Here is an 18,167-nt window from a genome sequence, read left to right on the forward strand (position 1 = left end):
TTTGGTAGCTGAGCACGCGCCCATGCCTAGCACGCCTGCTAATAGGAAAAGATGTGTGGAAGTGTATGATTTATGGTTGCACGCAAGCAGGGGTGGAATAATTTGGTGCAGAACGGGTACTTACTGAACGGCAACAACTCGGCTACTTATCCGTACTTTCTGGTGATAAATTAGCTCTTGTTTAAAGTAGCTGGAGACCCATTTTTCATTTTGATTACTACACTTGATATCTCTTTCTTTCTTACTCTCTCTTTGTCAGCAGTGGTTCTTAGCATTTTTTTTGTGTGTGTATATGGTTCGGTGTATGGTGTATGTGTGTATTCAGTCAGGCCGCTGGTCCTTAAGCCCTCAGTGACTAGACACTGCAGCACACTCTCATGTAAAAACAAGGTAGCGTTCCTAATTACGCAGAAACGCAACATGGTCAGAGTGACATGGCTTTTCTCATTGACCGTGAGCTGTCCTGCTGCCAGCTGGATGCAGGGCTCCTGTCAATCAGTGGCTGACCCCTGCCGGGACCTTCCCCTGCTCAGACAAGGTTCCCATTGATCCCTCCGTCGCCCCTCTGACAGGAAGCAGCTTCAGTGGGGGAAATAAGAAGATAAAATATTAAGTTATAAGTCAACTTCCAATCAATAAACAGAGACAGAAGGGGAGGGGCACGGGTGGAGTCTGCACAGCAGGGTCCCCACTAGCCAGGGGGTAATGCGATTGAGGTCTGCGGATCACCCCAAAGACCTGCGGCAGAGCCGAAGCTACTTCTCTGCTCCCTGACTGAGGCTGTCACACTGAGTACACTGCCAAGTCCTGCAGCACTAGCTGGCACCCGCTCTTATAGACCTCGGCTTGGCACTGCCACCCATGTTAGTGCCCAGACAGAGCTGGACACTCTACAAACGGCATAAATAAAACATATGAGAGCTGTAATGAGAAAAGAGTTGCAGGGCCAACAGAGTCAGGGTGCACTGTCCATTGATACACACAGAGAGACAGCTAAAAAGGAGTCCGATACAATTACAGATGTAACAGAAGGCTTGCAAAGCCAACAGCTCCACCTTTGGTTTTCGCCGGGAACCGCAGAGAAGCACAGGTCGTATGTGTTTGAAGCCGTTGTCCTGAGTAGTTTGCTTAAATCGGTGAGCCTCTAGCCTCGGGGTTGGATAGCTTGGCAGGTGTCAGCGGTTATCTTGGATTGTCTTCTGTGGACAGGGCAACTGAGGAGGTAGCGATGAGCCCTTGTCAGCCCCCCTCCCTGTTAGGCCTGAAGGGGCAGGGGCATGGGGGCAGTAGGGCAGCTCAGAGAGAAGGCCTTTTTCCAGCAGGGCTACATCTCCAGGGTCTGCTCCTCCAGCCCCCTCCCCTCTCCGCTCCCCCCTATGCTTGTGCTTCTGACTGACAGCTATCTTCCAGCTGCGGGACATGCACCCCAGCAACCCACTGCTGATAAAATGTTAATGTAATTAACAGATAATGGCTGTTGTTTTTAGCTGTCAATACTCGGACTGGGAAGGGATAAAGGATTGAAGCCGCACAAAGTCACATTCAGATATCTGCCAACCATTGTAGAATTCAATTATTCGGCAAAGCTATCCCCCACCTGTCCCTAGCTGCTAACCTCCACACCACCATCTCAGAAATCTCTTTTCTCACCTTTATTAAGCAGAAGCGCACATCCGATCGTCTCTATGTGATATTGACAGCATTTCCTCTGGCCCGTTATTCAAGGGTTACGTGACTGGAAGACGGGCTCGCTCTCTGGCCAGCCATCGGGAACTTTTTCCATATTCAACTGCTGCTTTTGGATCATAAATCATGTGACTGAGGCAGGCAGCCACGGGGCTCCTCTCACCTCGGACAGCACGTCGGACACAAACAAACCCAGCCAGCCAGCCTGCCACAAGACAAATGTATTTTTATTTGTAACCAAAAACACAACGGCTATCAGGACATGGTCAGTGCTGCTTTGGACAGCGCCTGCCTGACTATTCTGGTATTTTAATAAGTATCAGGCCCAAACAAGATTAGGCTCTTCCAGTTTACGAAATGTCAGCGAAGGCAGTGCTATCACTCATAATAAATGGGCTTATGCAAACAGTGGGGTTTTTGCCATGCATAAGAGCTTGTTTGGTGTGCTCCACAGTGATGCTGTATGCTGATATGCAATTATTCTAAAGAGTATCAAAGTTCAGGTGTGAGTCTACCGTCTTACTGGAGCAGTGGGGGATGCTCTGAGCAGCTACAGATTACCACTGGAATATTCCATGAATAAAGAGGGGAAAAAAATTGTGACGATAAGGGGGAGCCTGGGAGTATGATAAAATACATTCCATAATGGATGGTTCTCTGTGTAATCATATTTTGTTTTTGGTCCAGCTCTATGGCCGATGTGAGTGATAACTCTGTAGCCCTAGCCTTAGCTGAATTTACTCCCAACAATGTCAGACTGGAACTTTGATCAGTCCACCTCAAGTGTTTGTGCTCCCATTCCCTAATTAACCCAGTTTGTATGTGCTAATGACACCTAATTATCATTTGTGTAACAAGATTGCTCTCATTGCCATAATGAGAAAAACTCCTTCAAATGTTGCACCGCTTACAAGCGGCTTTCTGCTGTTATTAGCGGAGTGTTTATGCAATCACATCTAATTGAAGCGTTGATTAAATCAGGAATACCATTTTGCTAAACAAAGACGCTAGGTAGCGGGAGAAAGCTAAGGTTAAAAGCCTAAAGACACCCCCTTTCTCGCCAAACATATTTTAGGAGCCTCCCCCCCTTACCATCCCCCACCACTCAAACCGCACATCGTCTCACCCTTTTACCAGCTGCATCCGCAGATGAGGAAGGAGAACCAAACAGAGGTGATTGGCACTTTGACTGGCTAGTGAAATCAGGCCCCTCCCTCGCTCCCTCCTGCTGATTCACTCTTAATTGCCATGCACAAGAAAGTGGAAGGCCTGACGACTCTTGACCTTGTCTGCCCATCAATAATCATGTACCCGCTGAACGAGGACAAATATCAGTAGTCAGTATGTAGATAGACTGGACACGTTTTAGAAATCTAATGTGTATGTGTGGCCAGCAGAGACACACATTTGTATATTTACTTGACTAATATTAGCACAATATTAAAATGTAACATAACAAACGCCGACTGTGACTATTATATTTTCTTGAATTTTTTTTTAAATGGCATGAATCATCAAAAGTGCCATAAACACGTATCTTAGAATTTTAATTTGACATAACAGCTCACAAAGCTGAGAGAGGATGGAAACTCATTTCAAACTGCAGGTTTGTGTAATTTAGAAGATTTCTGGTTACTCTAGATAGAAAAAAATAATGCAGCAAAGACATAAATACTGTTATTACACCAAGTTTGCCTCATTCTTGTTAAAATCTGGCCTCTACATTACCCACAAAACACTTTGCCAAATCTTAGTGTGGCATTGTTGTAGCCCTTAAAACAAATTGTCTAGTACGGTGGCCCATGGAGGTCAAACGCACTATAACAATGCAGAAAAAATGCAGCAAAAGCACAAAAACACAATGGAAATTGATTTAAATACAAAGGAAATTAAAAACAACAACAACAAAAACAACGAAAGTCTTTTGGGGAAACAAAAATAATGTGACTGTAGAAGAGACATGCTAACAGAGAATGGCTAAAATCAAATTAAATTGTGATTAAAACACACATTACCGTGCATCTTTTTCTACCTCACAACAATGACTCCGTTGCTTCTTGTGAGCATGTATCAGTGCAGACCTCTGCAGCTGTCCCGTCACATTATTGTCTCCCCAGAAACACTTCAGTTGTGTTTCGTGTGCCTTTGCAGCATTTTTATATTTGCTGGTGTTTTCTTAATCGGCAGTACATTTGACCTCTTGGGCTCACGCTATTCTAGTCGAGACAAATGAAGCGGAATCATGAATTTGCATTTCCAAAAGTAAAATAAAAACCTCCCTCTGACAGGTTTTAACAATGGTTGGCAATTCGTCTTTCAAACAGTACAGCAGTCTACTGGAAAGAGAAAGACTGATACATTGGAGCGAAGCTCCAAGTTTTATTATCATTTAAAGATAACCTACTTACCCTTACACCAAAATCTGCTTGGGTAATGATGTTCTTATGTCATCTCCAAATCCTTTTAAAATTTCATTTATTTTATTTTTTTAATTTAATTATTATTTTTTGCTGCCTATATTCCAAACCTTAAGTTGTGTCTCTAATAGTATTTTCATGTTTCCTGTATGCCGGTTTAAATAATGACCTTATGCAACTCAAGTTTACTCAAGCTTGGCTAAATACGAGGAATTTTTAAACATGAGATCTGAAAAGTTCGCTTAAGCTTTAGGTTTGGTGTGAGATCACTGAGATCATGAATAAATTGTAGCCTTTCTGCCTCCATTAACTCCGTCTGCTTATCCATGAGGTGAGAGGTATATCCTGGAGGAATAAATAATTAAAGTCCCTTTTATCAGTGCGTGTCAACGCTATTTGTAATTTTCGTTTTTGTTTGTTGAGCAAAGTCCTTCTTGGAGAAATGAATGCATTTCAAGAGGTAATGCGCTCATTGCCCACACAATCAATTAAAAGGGAGAAAATGAAGCATTTCAGTAAGTAAGCATCAGTAAGCATTTCTTCTGCAGCACGCATGCTCCGCCTGAGAAAGATTATCGCTCGTCTGCCTTTACGTTCCAGTCCTCCTTTCAATCTCATTTCATACCACAGTCATTATGTCTCTCTCCCTTCTACCATCCTGCACCTGAGCAGGACCGCTGCCCCTAATTAATCTGCTGCATTTGACTTAATGAGAGGTCATTCACATATCTGATCACAATGGCAACACGAATCAATGACACATAGCCACATGGCAGAAATATTGAGATCTTGGGAAAAAACAAAACAAAAGATATTCCCCCTCTGTACTGTGCAATTCAGTGTGTAGCATTGCAGTGTTTAAAATATATATGTGAGACCTTTAAAAGCACCTGAGATCACTTCTTTCTACCTTTGTGGTATTAAAGTCAATACAGGTAAGACAAGTAACTCAAACACGCTATTTAAATTCTCAGTGCAACGCTCAGGAGCTGGCTGTGGAGAGTGTTGTGACGGAAATGTGTGTTTGTGAAATGTGTGCGTTAAGACTACATACACAATAGGTCATTCGATATTATAGCAGTGATACACACATCTAAAAAGAGACAGATATTGCAGGTATTGGCACACACACAGAGAAAAAGCTTCAGTTAGGAGATTATGAATTGATTTCTTCCGCCCTATAAAGCTGATGTCTTCCTCGGTGAATGCAGTAATGTGTCCACTTGACCTTTCTTGGTGGACTCCTTTCTGGTGAATTGACTCCTAAGTGTTTGGCCCTGGCCTTTTCAGCACCATGGGTGTCCTCCATCTGCAGAGTGTGGCCTGGCTGGCAGACATCAGCAGCCTGTCAGCGCGTCACGCTCGCCCTTACAAATGCAAGCACGCTCACTCTCACACGCTAAGTGCATTTAACTGCTGAGGCATAACACAGAAGGCCTTACTGTATAGTAATACAGTATGTCTGTATAAGGCTGATACAGTGAATCCAGCTGCAGGCAGACAGAAAACAAGATACTGCATGAGAGTGCCATACGACTGAATTTATTTTGTTGACCTACACCTATTAAACTGGACTCTAGCCTATAGTTCTACCCAGCATAGTTAATGCATTATGCAGTGTAAGACACATGTATAGAGTATTTGCTGCCACTGAATTTCCTGGTCTTTGTCCAAGTGCCGTCTCAGGTCTGTGGACTGGGTGGCACTGAGAATGGTCAGTGACACCGAGGTCTCGGGCATCTGAACTAGCATCTGTTGCGGACAGGAGCAGCACAGCGGCCGCCCTGTCCTCGCTACTGGTCCGACATCCTCCCACACCGTCCACTGTCTGTCACATTCAGCACCACGCAAAGTTAATTGTGAACTAGAGTGGCGCGTTGGGGCCCTCTCGCTAAGCAGCCCCTAATGACAGGCAGAGAGACAGCTACACATGTTTGCTGGCTCTCCCTCTGGAGGAGGCTACAGATAGCGCTCCGGCACAGACACTGACCTGTCACAGTGCTGTCAGCAGCCAGCCTGTCAGCCACGCAGCCCAGCACGCGGCCTAGCTATCCCAGGTGCTCAGCTGACAATCTCTGCATCCTGTTCTGTCGGCTTCTCTGCCAAGCCTGCTGCCACTAAGATTCATTAAGGCTTTATTCAAAACAGCCTCGGCCACTTCATTATGAACACACCGAAGTGTGCGGGACACACTTTACAAGCTTTGAATTGCTGTTCAGAGGCTTCTAGAGTCAATGTTGTTTAGTAATCTTGTACGGGTGTTAGATTTTGAGAAAATTCTCACCCCCTCTGTTCCACTTGGTCTCCCTTGTTGTGGCGGCTCCTGAGATGTGCGTTTTGTGTTTCTGAAGGATTCTCCTGGTAGTGCAGTGGAGCTCAGCACAGACGTATGGAACACATGTGCTAATATCTCCTCATAGGAGCCCAAATGAGCCATTACAGAAGCTAATCTGACAGGCACACTGCATTCAGTTCCCCATCTGCCATCCGCGGTATTGAGAGCCACATTGTGTTCCTTCTGAGTGCAGAGCTGGAATGGATCGGCCAGATGGAAAACACTCTACTTTGGAAACAAACTACTGACCACGGATACAGAGCGATGCACGGAGGAGGAGGACAGTTGATAGCATCGTGGAATTACCTGGTCAGGGTGAGATGTTTGCGGGAATCAACGCACAATTCAGCACTTTTGTGAATGAGGTTGAAGGAAATCCTTATTTAAAATTATACAACACCTTTTCTACCTGGCTATATGGACCCTCTGCATCTTCTGCTTCCATGCAGTTTCTGAGTTTCCTCCATGCTCTTAACCCATGGATATTAGGAGAAGAAAATGTGGAAGGAACAAAGGGACAGTACAGGCTGCTGTCTACCTCTTGAGGAAGAAGACATATAACATTAACGGCATCTGTTAACATCTCCTTAACCCCAATCCTCTTGCTTTTGGAGCACCTCCCATCCCCTGTTCCCCCCCCCCCCCCCTCGCAGCCAACCACAACCCACTCACAACCCAACACGGTCCCTTCTACCTCCACCCCACCCCTCAGGCTTTGCTCCCTGGGGGCCTGTTTGTTTCCCTGCCAGGGGCACAGGCGGTGGAACACTGATGAGGTGCTCAGGCCACCGTGAAATGCACCATAACCTGCCAGCGCAGGGGCCTGGTGAGATTGCCGTATTTACTTTTTAATCTGGCCGCCTTAATACATGCGATAAAAACTTTGTCACATTAGATGGTGACAGATGGGCCCGGAGATGTTATTACTGGTTGGGGGTGGGGGTGTCGGGAGGAGCGGGCGCGGGCTGGGGAGCACAGGGCGGGAAAAGGGGGGCAAGAGGGAGAGAGAGGCAATGCCCCCAATCACGATAATTTTTCATCACCCCAATTACATTGTTGAGTGCGTCTCGCGGTGGCATGTGCACACCCAGTCCTGTTGCTGGGAAAAGAGCGAGGCAGAGAGACATAAATAAAGATAAAACGAGGTGCCCTAGGTCTTCTATCCCGCTGACTATTCCTCTGCCATCTCTCCAAACTGATGGAGGCCCTGTTTAAATGAAGGCTAAATCTTATTTAGATAAGAGAACTGAACTGCTGCCCGGGACGAGAGCATCATTGTTTGTTACTGATGGCTGGAGAGGTGGAGAGGAGGAGGAGTATGGGGAGCTTTAGGGCGGGGGGAGGGGGGTGGTCTTTGCATGTTCTTATGCTATGAGAGAGATTGAATGTTGTTTTTGTGTTTGCAGGAGAGCAGGCGAATGATATCTGACACTGCAGAGATAGACAGGCGTGGTTTTTGCTTTCCAAGTGTGCATTTGTGAAGTCAGTCCCATGGTAATAAAATTTCATTGCAGTATATCTATCCTAATGTCATTTCCTACCTGGGAGCTCTTTTTGGCTCTGTATTGCACGGAATAAAAGATCACAATACAGCTGTTGTTTATAGTTTCCCTTTATAGATGAGCAGCCGAATGTTTGTTTGCGTCTGTGAGTATTTGCTCCACAAACAATTTGCCCGAGCCGCTGAGCATGCCGCACTGAGAGGCCTCAAGCAGGACAAGTTTAGCAACTGTTTTCCTTTTTAATTGTTGCGGAAATTAAATAAGAGTGTTTGTGACATGAATGTTGGAGGTAATGAGAGCCCAAGAGCAGCTGGGAGGCTACGGGCCTGGCGTGTGCATCATTAGGAGCTCAGAGGCTCCCGGGCTCCACGCTAGCGTAAGCCGCTAATGAAAAGAATGTAGTCACAGATCTCATTTTTCAGGCAATTCTTGTGTAAACTGGAGATTTTCCAGTGTATGCACAGTGGAACAGGGGCCCCACATAAATCACGCGGGCTGGCTGCCCTCGGTAAGAAAAAAGAGGGGGTTTCGAGCGCATGCTAACTGCACAGACATATGCTGCAGAAAAGTGGAAATCTGCAATGGCACAGCTAGAGGGAGAGCAGCTCACAACACCTACACCTGTCTAACCCACTCACCCCGCCCCAACACATCTCTCCCCATCTCCTCAAGCTCTCTATCCATCTCCACTGCCCCTGCACAACAGCCCAACCCCCACCACCACACCACCCCCCAGACACACACACCCATAACATCCCCTCCTACCCGCAGGCAAACCAGGCAACCGGCAATGCCTGCATGCAAGCTATTGAAATGGGTCATTTTTTAATTAAATACAATATTAATTACTGCGAGCATCATTACCGATATGTGAGATTTGACTAATTAGTGTAATAGTTTTGGAGTCACGCTCATTAAATATGAAAATTACAGCAGTAGAAAGGATTGGTTCCGTGATCAATCTTGTATGGACAGAGAGGAAATGATTTAGAGAATAGCTTTTATTGTACAATTAACTCCATTACAACCTGCCAGACAAGAATAAAGAGAGCAGGGAATTTGGTCGATGTTAAGAGTTTCACACAAGTGCTGCCTTCGGGTGCTGGCTCGCTCACTTTCAAGCGCAAATTTTTTTTCCCTCTAACTAAAAGAGACACTTGCCAAAGCATACAATACCCTCCCAAGGAACCTCAGCCTCATCACCCACTCAGTTAGGACAGCTGCTAAATGGAGGACTTGTTGATCTCTTCTATTTGACACCCTAAGAGTTCTTTGTACTTTAGTTTGGCAGCTTTGCACGCAAAAGGGCAAAAAAGTAGGTCAGAATTGTTCTGGGGAAGCTGCGATTCGTTCTGAGGTTCGTCTTAGCTCAAAAGCTGTCCCTGGAAATTGCTGATCGACCCCCAAGCAAAAGATCATCAACAGGAGAAGGAAGGTTCAGGCAGGGAAAACGTAGCAATTCAAACAGACAATATTGTACAAAATAAACGTTCCACATGCCAGAAATAGATTATGGATGGTCTCCAAGGTGGCCAGTGGGCACAGAGCTCTATGTTATTTGTGTGCATCAGGGTCTCTCTCCACTGCCCTGGTAAACACATTGCATAGGACCACAGCCAGTGCATAAGAGCTGAACAGAGCTCCTCTATGTCCTCACCATTTGTATTGCTAAACACTGAGAAATTGGCCCCTTTTTTCTGCAGTGGGTTTTTTGTGTGTTTAGCATATCAAAGCTGTGAAAATAACCGTGTTTGCATTGCCTCTTCCCTTTCCAGGTGGTCTATCATATCTGGGCCCTCAGACCGGATGGCACGAGCTGTGTGTGCTGATCAATATAGCATCTGGGTAAGGGGAACACCCCTGGCTGGCACTGCAAGTGTGGTAGTTTCAATAGAAGTGATGGCAGCCATGGCAAAACAAATATGTCAAAAGCCTCATTCAAATTAGGCTTCTTTTTACATAATTGAACATTTTTTGATGGACAAATATCACCATACTAAGAAAGATAACCTTGCAGTTACCCTTTGATAAATTATTGACTGCAAGTCACCTGATAAATGATCACCCCCTAATAATCATTAAGTTTATTTATGTAATGCATCGATCCTTGTTCATCAGTTGCTCTCAGTCGTAAATAAACTAGATTGTCATTTTTAATCATATTAAAAGGGATCTAAATATTATTCCTGTGAACTGTTTTGTATTAATATTGTACTTTATTGGCATCAGTTTGAATACAATTATATCCTCCTTGCAGTAAAGCTCCCTATTGTTCATGACCTTGTACCTTGAATGTCTTTGCGACCCTCTGCTTGTATACGTATGTACCATAAACATTTCCCCCCTCTTTGAATATATGCAATAATCCTATCTCCAGCCACATGAATACCGGCCCTCCATATTATTGTAATGCTAACCTCCAGACTGCATGCCTGATAGCCACTATTTTATCACAGCTTTGCCTTTTTTATGGGTCTGGTGTCTCTTTAAAATGATTGCCCCTGTTTTGATCTGATTAATTTTGTGTGAGCACAAACAATTACTTTTCATCTTTATCTGCTCAAGGAATCACCCTTTTTTTATGGGTATCATTTATTACAGGTGGACAGCTACTTGTTTATTAGAATTTCAAGCAGCCTATCGCTGCTGAGATCTCCCGCGGTCTATATTTACATTTCAACTTCAGCTAAACAGGTATGACAAACACACACAGCAAAGGGCCAGCCATGGCCACGCTTCATTTTCATATTGCCTCCTCACGAGCCAGCCAGACTGGACCTAATGCAAAAGTTCCTGACATGGTGGCAGAAGGCGCTGAGCGGGAGGGAGAGAAAAAGAGAGAGGGAAACTGAATGAGAAAGGAAGCAAGAGGAAGGGAGAAGGAGAGAGAGGAAGTGAGAGGGATGGGAGTGGAGGAGGTGGGATGGCGAGAGCAGGTTGACTGAGTATGTGTTTGAGCTTTCAGGTGAGTGTCCATCATTCAGGGAAAGAGAATGGGTTCATGGCCTCTGAAATCCATCCATGGCAAGGGGGTCTTCACAGTGAATATAAATATATGTGTGTGTGCCACGGCCAGGGCCACTCTTGACAAGCCAACAGCTGTTAATTATGAATTGGCCTGCAGCGAGGGAGACAGGCTAGTGAATATGCAGAGCTGAAGGAGCGCGCAGAGCCCGTGCAACACAAGTGTCAGACCCCCACTGCACCTAGAGTGGCAGGGGTTGACCTGGGTGTCAATCACAAGCACTGGCCAAGCAACAGGACAGAGTTTGCTTGGAAAGGACCCAAAAAACTGCAGTTTGACTCACACAGAAATTAACTTTTCTATTTGACGACAGTGAGCAGAGGTAAGTGCAATCCTTACCTCGTAAATATTGGAATATTAAAAATTAAGACTCGAGGGTGAAAGGAGGGATAGTTCAATCTTTGTACAGTGCTTGTTTTTAATTTCTCATGACTAACTGATGCTGTAACAAGCCAGTCACTTTTTTTTCCCTTCTGTCTGCAGGCATTTTATCCAACCCGAATCATAGCTAAATGCACGTTAAACATCCAGAATGGAAGACGGCAGGTACATTTTAATTAAATAGAAATGTACTTCAAATATAAGCACCATAAATCAACATTTAAAAAGACACATGGGATATTACAGGTAAGAGAAAACAATGCTAAGTTTACATTCTTGCTAGCTGCTTTAGTAAGTAAGGGCTTTGAGCTAATTGCTAACACAAGATTAGCATCAGGCTTAGCTGTTTTTCACACTGTTTATCTTATTTGGTTTAGCCTGTTAGCAAAGATAAAAGAGCTAATGAGAAAATAAGTCGCTAAGGGCAATGGTTTGGGAGACATTTGGAATCAAACACCAAAGATGCCAGAATTTTGATTTATGTTTTATGGATGAATTTCTGTATACAGCTTCCTTAGAAAATCCCATAGCAATTGTTATTTCATTGCTATATTTTACTGTGTTTTTAAGGTACTGAGTTTAAATCAGAGCACTAAACCAAGTAAATGATATGGCAAAAAATGCACAACTAACAAAGACTAATTTAGATGAGAACCTTCAATTTAAATATGTCTTAATTTCTTATTGATTTTTGTATTGGACATTTATAGCTAATGGTACTTTAGTTTTAAGTATGGCCTGGTTTTACTGATAGTCTTCTACATTTGGGATGTAATGGCTCTCTAATGCAGACAGGAGCCTAACTATGCAAAGGTTAAAAAAAATGTCATCCCTAAAATATATATATGCACATCTCCTTCCATTCACAGTGGAGAGCCCCTGTGTATACACTAGCTATTCACAGTAGGACCAGGGTTAACAGGGCCTGTGCCTTTAATGACAGGGATATCTCCAGGAATTTTAATTAATTTTCCACTCTTAGCAGCTGAATCCGCGTTAATTTCCCCCTCAAGGACTTTTATAAATTTCATCATTAATAAAATCAGACATTCAATTAGTCCCAAAATCCAGATTGCCAACTGTTTCATAACAGTCGTGGTCTGATTTTCCCTTTTTTATTAGGTTGGGTGAAAAAAAAGTTAAAACTAATTTCATTAATCTAATTGTCATAACTTCGAACCATCTCTTAATTAGTTCAAATTAATATGATTAATCACAATAATGACAAAAACTCATTCAATTACAGGTTTTCAATGGCAAGTGGATGTGTTCGGGGTGATAGGGGCATAAAGGATGAGGGCGGGAAGCTGAGCTGGCTGCGAGAGTTGGGATTGGTGGTGATTATTCCAATGACTGACAGGTTATCAATCATGCTGCACTTTTAATAAAGGCTGCCTGAACTTCAGTGGAAGGCCTGGCTCAGTTGTCTCCTTTCTTGTTTTATTTCTTCAAAATCCTTTGGAACTCTCCTCATTCCTCTGTGAAATATGATCCCTCTTTGAATGACTTGAGCTGCACATTTTAATGAAGAGAGTAGTGTGCGTGAAAACAAAAGTGGACTCATCCATATGTAAATAAAAAGATGGCAGTGCATATGCTCATCTCCACTACCCCATTATTGCAGAAAATTGCATACGTTTATGCACTGGAATGATATCACTTTATTTTCATTTGTCTGAGCCGTTCGCTAAAGCTGAAGATGAGTCTGCCCCCTCTTGCGTTCCTTTCTCTCCGATCCTCTGCAGACATATGGGTGTGAGAGGTGCCTGCTGCTTTGCTTTCAATCAGGGCCACCGATCTAACAAAGCAGGGAGCGGAAGCATGTCACCATTTGTCACATGCCACTGGGGCACAAGTCGAGCAGCAGGTACACCCTCGGGTGTGTTAGGCCAGGAGGGAGTGCTGCAGCTGCCAGTCTCAGGCAGGTTCCCTCTTGTCCCGTGCTGTCCCCCTGGGACCAGCCACCCAAATGTCCCCAGTCAGTTGTCTGGGACGATTTGACCTGTGATCCACCCATCTGGAGAGAAGGCTGCATTCTAACGGCTGCTTAGTTTCCATCACCCTGAGGAGGAAGGAGTCAGATGATCAGTAAGTCCATCTGCGGTTTGAGATCCCCCCCTGGAGACTTCGGAGTCCTAGAGATGTACCTGTTTTGGCTATTCGTGCCCGCTTATTCCCTGCATTACTTCAGACACCATGCTTTGATCCCTTCTCCCGTGGGGATTGGTACTCAACAGGGGAATTCACCTGCCACCCCAGGTGAAGCCAGCCAAAGCCTGCTGGAGCGTTAAGCAAAGCATAGCATAGATACATATGTTATGTCTCTGTGACAGTGCTTATCATGAAGCTCAAGGGCTCCCATCCTTTACCCAATGGTTATATCTCACACAGCATTGGATCCATGTCTGATGCATATCATGGGTGACAACATAGTTGAAAGCCTGGAGCAATGATAGACATGTAAAAGTGTATATTGTATATTGAACTGCTCAAAGCAGTGTACACTGCAGCTTTTAAGTCGCTCTACTCTGCTGTGGCATTTGTTTATAGACCCTAGTGATTAGAGGCTGCTGGATGTGATGCAGAACCACATAGTGCCATACTTTCTGGATGTGGGGCAGCATATGGAGCAAGTTCCTCTTCTCTCTCCAGGACTTTTTAGACATGTCACTTTGGCCTTAATCATGCGTTTTTCTGCACAAGGAGAGAATTGGAGTATCTGTGCCAAGCTGGCTTTTGTGCCCATGCAGTTTTTCCACCAACAAAGTCAATCAATAGTGCCCAGCATCAATATGTACACAATACACAAACACACAGTTACAGACAAGCGCAGTAAAACACATACACACACACACACACACACATAGTTTACCTCAGTCCTATTTAGGAGTCCGAGCTTATGCTGTCTGTTATTCAGGCCACCGTGCTTTAGACCATTCCTTATTGTCATCATGCTTTTTAATTAGAAGAGAGTGAACTGGTGGATGGGGGACCATACCTCAGTAGTTTAGCCTTCCAGAGACTCAGGGACAAAAAGGGCATTTTTCAAGGTCTAAACCCACCCTCCCCTAATATGCTCAGCCATCTCCAAGTCCCCAGCCACCCTTGAGAGGGAAGCACAGCCTTCCATGTGCATAAAGTTGAAATAAACTGCAGTCTGTATTTTCATTGGGGAAAGTGAACCCAATTTACACGCTGCTCCATTGGAGATGAGCACTCTAGCATACCCTAGCTGGTAATCTTGCCCAGATTCCCCCCTTTGTGTCCTGCATTATTGTTGAAATAAATAACCTTTCACTGCAATCAGTGTGGGGATCTTCACTTAAATTATCGCCCCACAGATAGCTCACTCATGATCTGCTTCTATATCCATTAACTATCCGGGAAAGTGATTTATTGGTGAAGGGTAAGAAAAAGGGAATGAGGAAAAGCAGAGGATTCGGTTGGGTTAGACAATAGTGCCCTCTACTGTCTGAAAGTGGATCAGCGTGACGGAGTGAAGACTGGAGTCCTGCACTGATAACATCTTCAGCGGTGATGCTGCGATGGAGTTTTAGGAACGGCTTCGGTATCTCTTGTAAACAAAAACGTTGTTATATCGAAGGCTAAAAATTCAGTTAAAATGATCAGGCATGGCAGGATGAGCAGATTAGATAGACAGCAATATTAGCGCACAATGAAAAGGCCAGTGTATCCAATACTCTATTCAGAGAGACAGCAAAAACACAGAACTTTCATTTCAGATGGTAGCATGGGCATCATTATGCCCTCTCTCAGCAGCAATTTAAGCCAGGGCTCCACTACCTACCCCCCTCTTCATGCCTCCATCCCCTCCTCTGCAGTCCCTCCATCCCCACACTCCTGTGATGTGTCGTTACACGCTCGACTGGCTCCTCTTCCATGACAGACTGTTACTTCCTGGAGCGGAAACACATTTGATTGTTAACATCTGGGCCATTACAATTGCAAACTAGGGCTCTGTACATCAATCAGGAAGTGATTTCAAAACAAAGAGACCGTCCTCCAATCAATCTATTGGGAAGCGGGGGCATTACATGCTCCTGTAATCCCGGCTAATTAGCGGGATAATGGGAATGAGATTTATGAATCTGCTGAGGAGAGTGGAGGTGCGAGGGAACACTCAAATTAGCAGGGATGCGCAGCAGCCATTGCTGCAATAAGGAAGATGTGCTGTTGATTTTTTTTTATAAACCTCTTGCTGCCTGGCCACCTTTGGCTTGGTGTCATTGTGAAGGAGGCATTACAGGGTAATGTACAGGAACTATGTAAGGCAGGGGTACAGTAATCACAAAGAGAACCAGGACTATAAAACCATGATCAGATTCTTAATGCTCCTGTTGAACACCTGCCACTTTGCAAAGGAATATGGTTTACATGTTATTAAACAACAGCACTAAAATGACCAAGGTACTTTAAAGACTTTTTATATTAGATGTGTTTTTTTGCTTGCTCTTTGTATGGTTGTTGCTTCCTCGGTCCCTACCTAGCTCAGGTTTTTACGTCTTTTTCCGCTAAAAAAATACCCACTTTGTGAGCTGTATAGCTACACACATCGGTCGGTGTTGGATTGGAGATAAAGGAGCTCTGATGATTTGAATGGGAAGAGGCAGCCTGGTTGTCTCCGTCACCTGGAGTGCAGTGTATTCAAAAGTAAACATTTTGGGAGTCTTGACTTCTGGTTATATCATCAACGCCATTGTCTCTTCCCTGTCTCGCTTTATTGCCAGCTACTTAAAATCTATGATGTTAGGAAGAAAATTACAGTCTAAACTAATTCGATGTATAGTTTGGAATTTAAAAAATGTGGCAAACAGCCACCAGTCTCCTCTTTTCCACAGCTGTCTGCATGAGTGTATGAGAAAGATTATGTGTACGACACTTGCTGTGTGGTAGGCACTGTGTGTGAGGCAGTGGATCCCTGGAGGTGGCTGTCTTGGTGGGACCCTGAAGCCTCTTTCGCCCCAGCGGGCCCCGGGCCTGACCTTGCCCGCTGGCGGGGGGACATCTCCCATTAAAGCAGTGCATTGTGATAAGGCCATTTCTTTTCCTTCAGCATCCCTTTAATGTCATCCCTGAAATATGAAGTCATTAAGCGATATTAAAACAGTGCTGACAAACTAATTAACAGAAGACATTATACGGGATGGGCTCGATTAATCCGCTTTAATTGCTCTTTTAAATGGGGGCTCCAATTAAAATTAATAAAGATTTACTGGTGATCGCACCAAACTACACCAAGAAGTGGTTGTCTGAAGGGCAGCCTAAAGTCAGCGGCTTCCATTCTCAAGTTACACTCCCTTTTGCTCCGAGGGCCCTCCCTGTGCGAGCCTGCCAAAAAGCTCCTATCCACGAGCAGGAGATTAAACAGAGGGACTCTCCCAGTGCCCCCAGTCCCACGGCTCCTATTGTTTCTAGCTCAGGGGTCTTTGATCCTGCCTTTGTCTTTCCAGGACCCCGCTAAGGAGACCAGATCTTTTTTTTTTTAATTATTTTTTTATTTTACAACGCACACACTGACAGTGCAAAATCATCCATGCTTCTCCAGCATCCAGACGCACATTTTGCAAATGAAAAATCTGTTATGGCAAAACATTTCATTCAGTATTTCATAGGGTCAGTTTGCAGTGTTTGCCGTCCTAATTCTCTTGGCATCCTCTCAGATTCTACACAGTGACAAGTGCACCCCTGTGTGGAGAATAGTGTGCATGACGCAGTCTGATGCTCGATATTTAATAGAATTCAACATTATATATGCAGAAACTTACATTTATAAAGAATTGTAGCAATTGGTTGGAATGTGAAAACATATTTGCATACAATATACACTTAAAAGTATTCAACTTACTCCGTCGGAGTTGAATCAGTCAAGTTTGGGTCAAAGCTGAGATGTATGTGCGATACAGCAGACAATCACTAGATGATGCTGTTACCCTTCTGTAAATACATTGCTCCATTTCTAGGAACTGAGCGATTGGCTCTGATTTTTCTTTGTACTGAAAACAAACATCGCACTGTCGAGAATTTCCACGAGGTTTAATCCAAACAAAAAGCATCTGCTCAGCCAGTGTTTTTCTTTTCATTTTATCACGTCCCCGTGCCTTTTACTTTCCATTTCATCTTCATTACACAGCGCGGCGTTTTATCTGAGATTCTCTAATACAGAACATAATTTCATATCGCGCCGTTTAAGTTGAGGCCTCGTCAGCCGGAGGCAGTTAAACAACTGGAGGTATTTTCTTTGTTTTCTTTCATTATTTCAGAGGTTACCAAGTCTTGTTCAGAAAATGTCACACAATAAATTAATTTGAGCAAAGCACTTTGGTCCAGTCGGAGGCATTTTAATTGAGTTGAGAATGTAAATCAATTTGCTGAAGAAGACTGATCTAATTGAAAAGAAATGTCTATTAAAAGATTAGTGAGGTTTATTGTCTCCAGTCTTTGTCATCAACCAATCCAACTAATGTTTTAATTTCCTTAATGTTATCATTTCTGATGTAATTGGTGCTTGGGTGCCTAACAGGTTTTCCAATTAAATGTTTGGTTTTGGGCACTGACATTTGAATCTCACGCAGTGGAGAGAAACACTCAGCCTGCACTTTCGAGCTGTTGTGCAGGCTGCGGTCCACCTTTCTTTTTTGAAATTTTTAAAACTTAAATGCATTTTGCAGCCTTGTTCCCAGAGTTTTACTAATGAAGTTACCTGCAAATATTGAATAATATTATAAAAATTGTCTATTAAAAGCGACACAAAAAGGAGGTGGCAAATTTGGCATTTATTTCCCCGCTGTGTGTTTATATTA

This window comes from Simochromis diagramma, unplaced genomic scaffold (assembly GCF_900408965.1).
Source record: "Simochromis diagramma unplaced genomic scaffold, fSimDia1.1 OVJJ01000304.1, whole genome shotgun sequence".
Classification (NCBI taxonomy): domain Eukaryota; kingdom Metazoa; phylum Chordata; class Actinopteri; order Cichliformes; family Cichlidae; genus Simochromis; species Simochromis diagramma.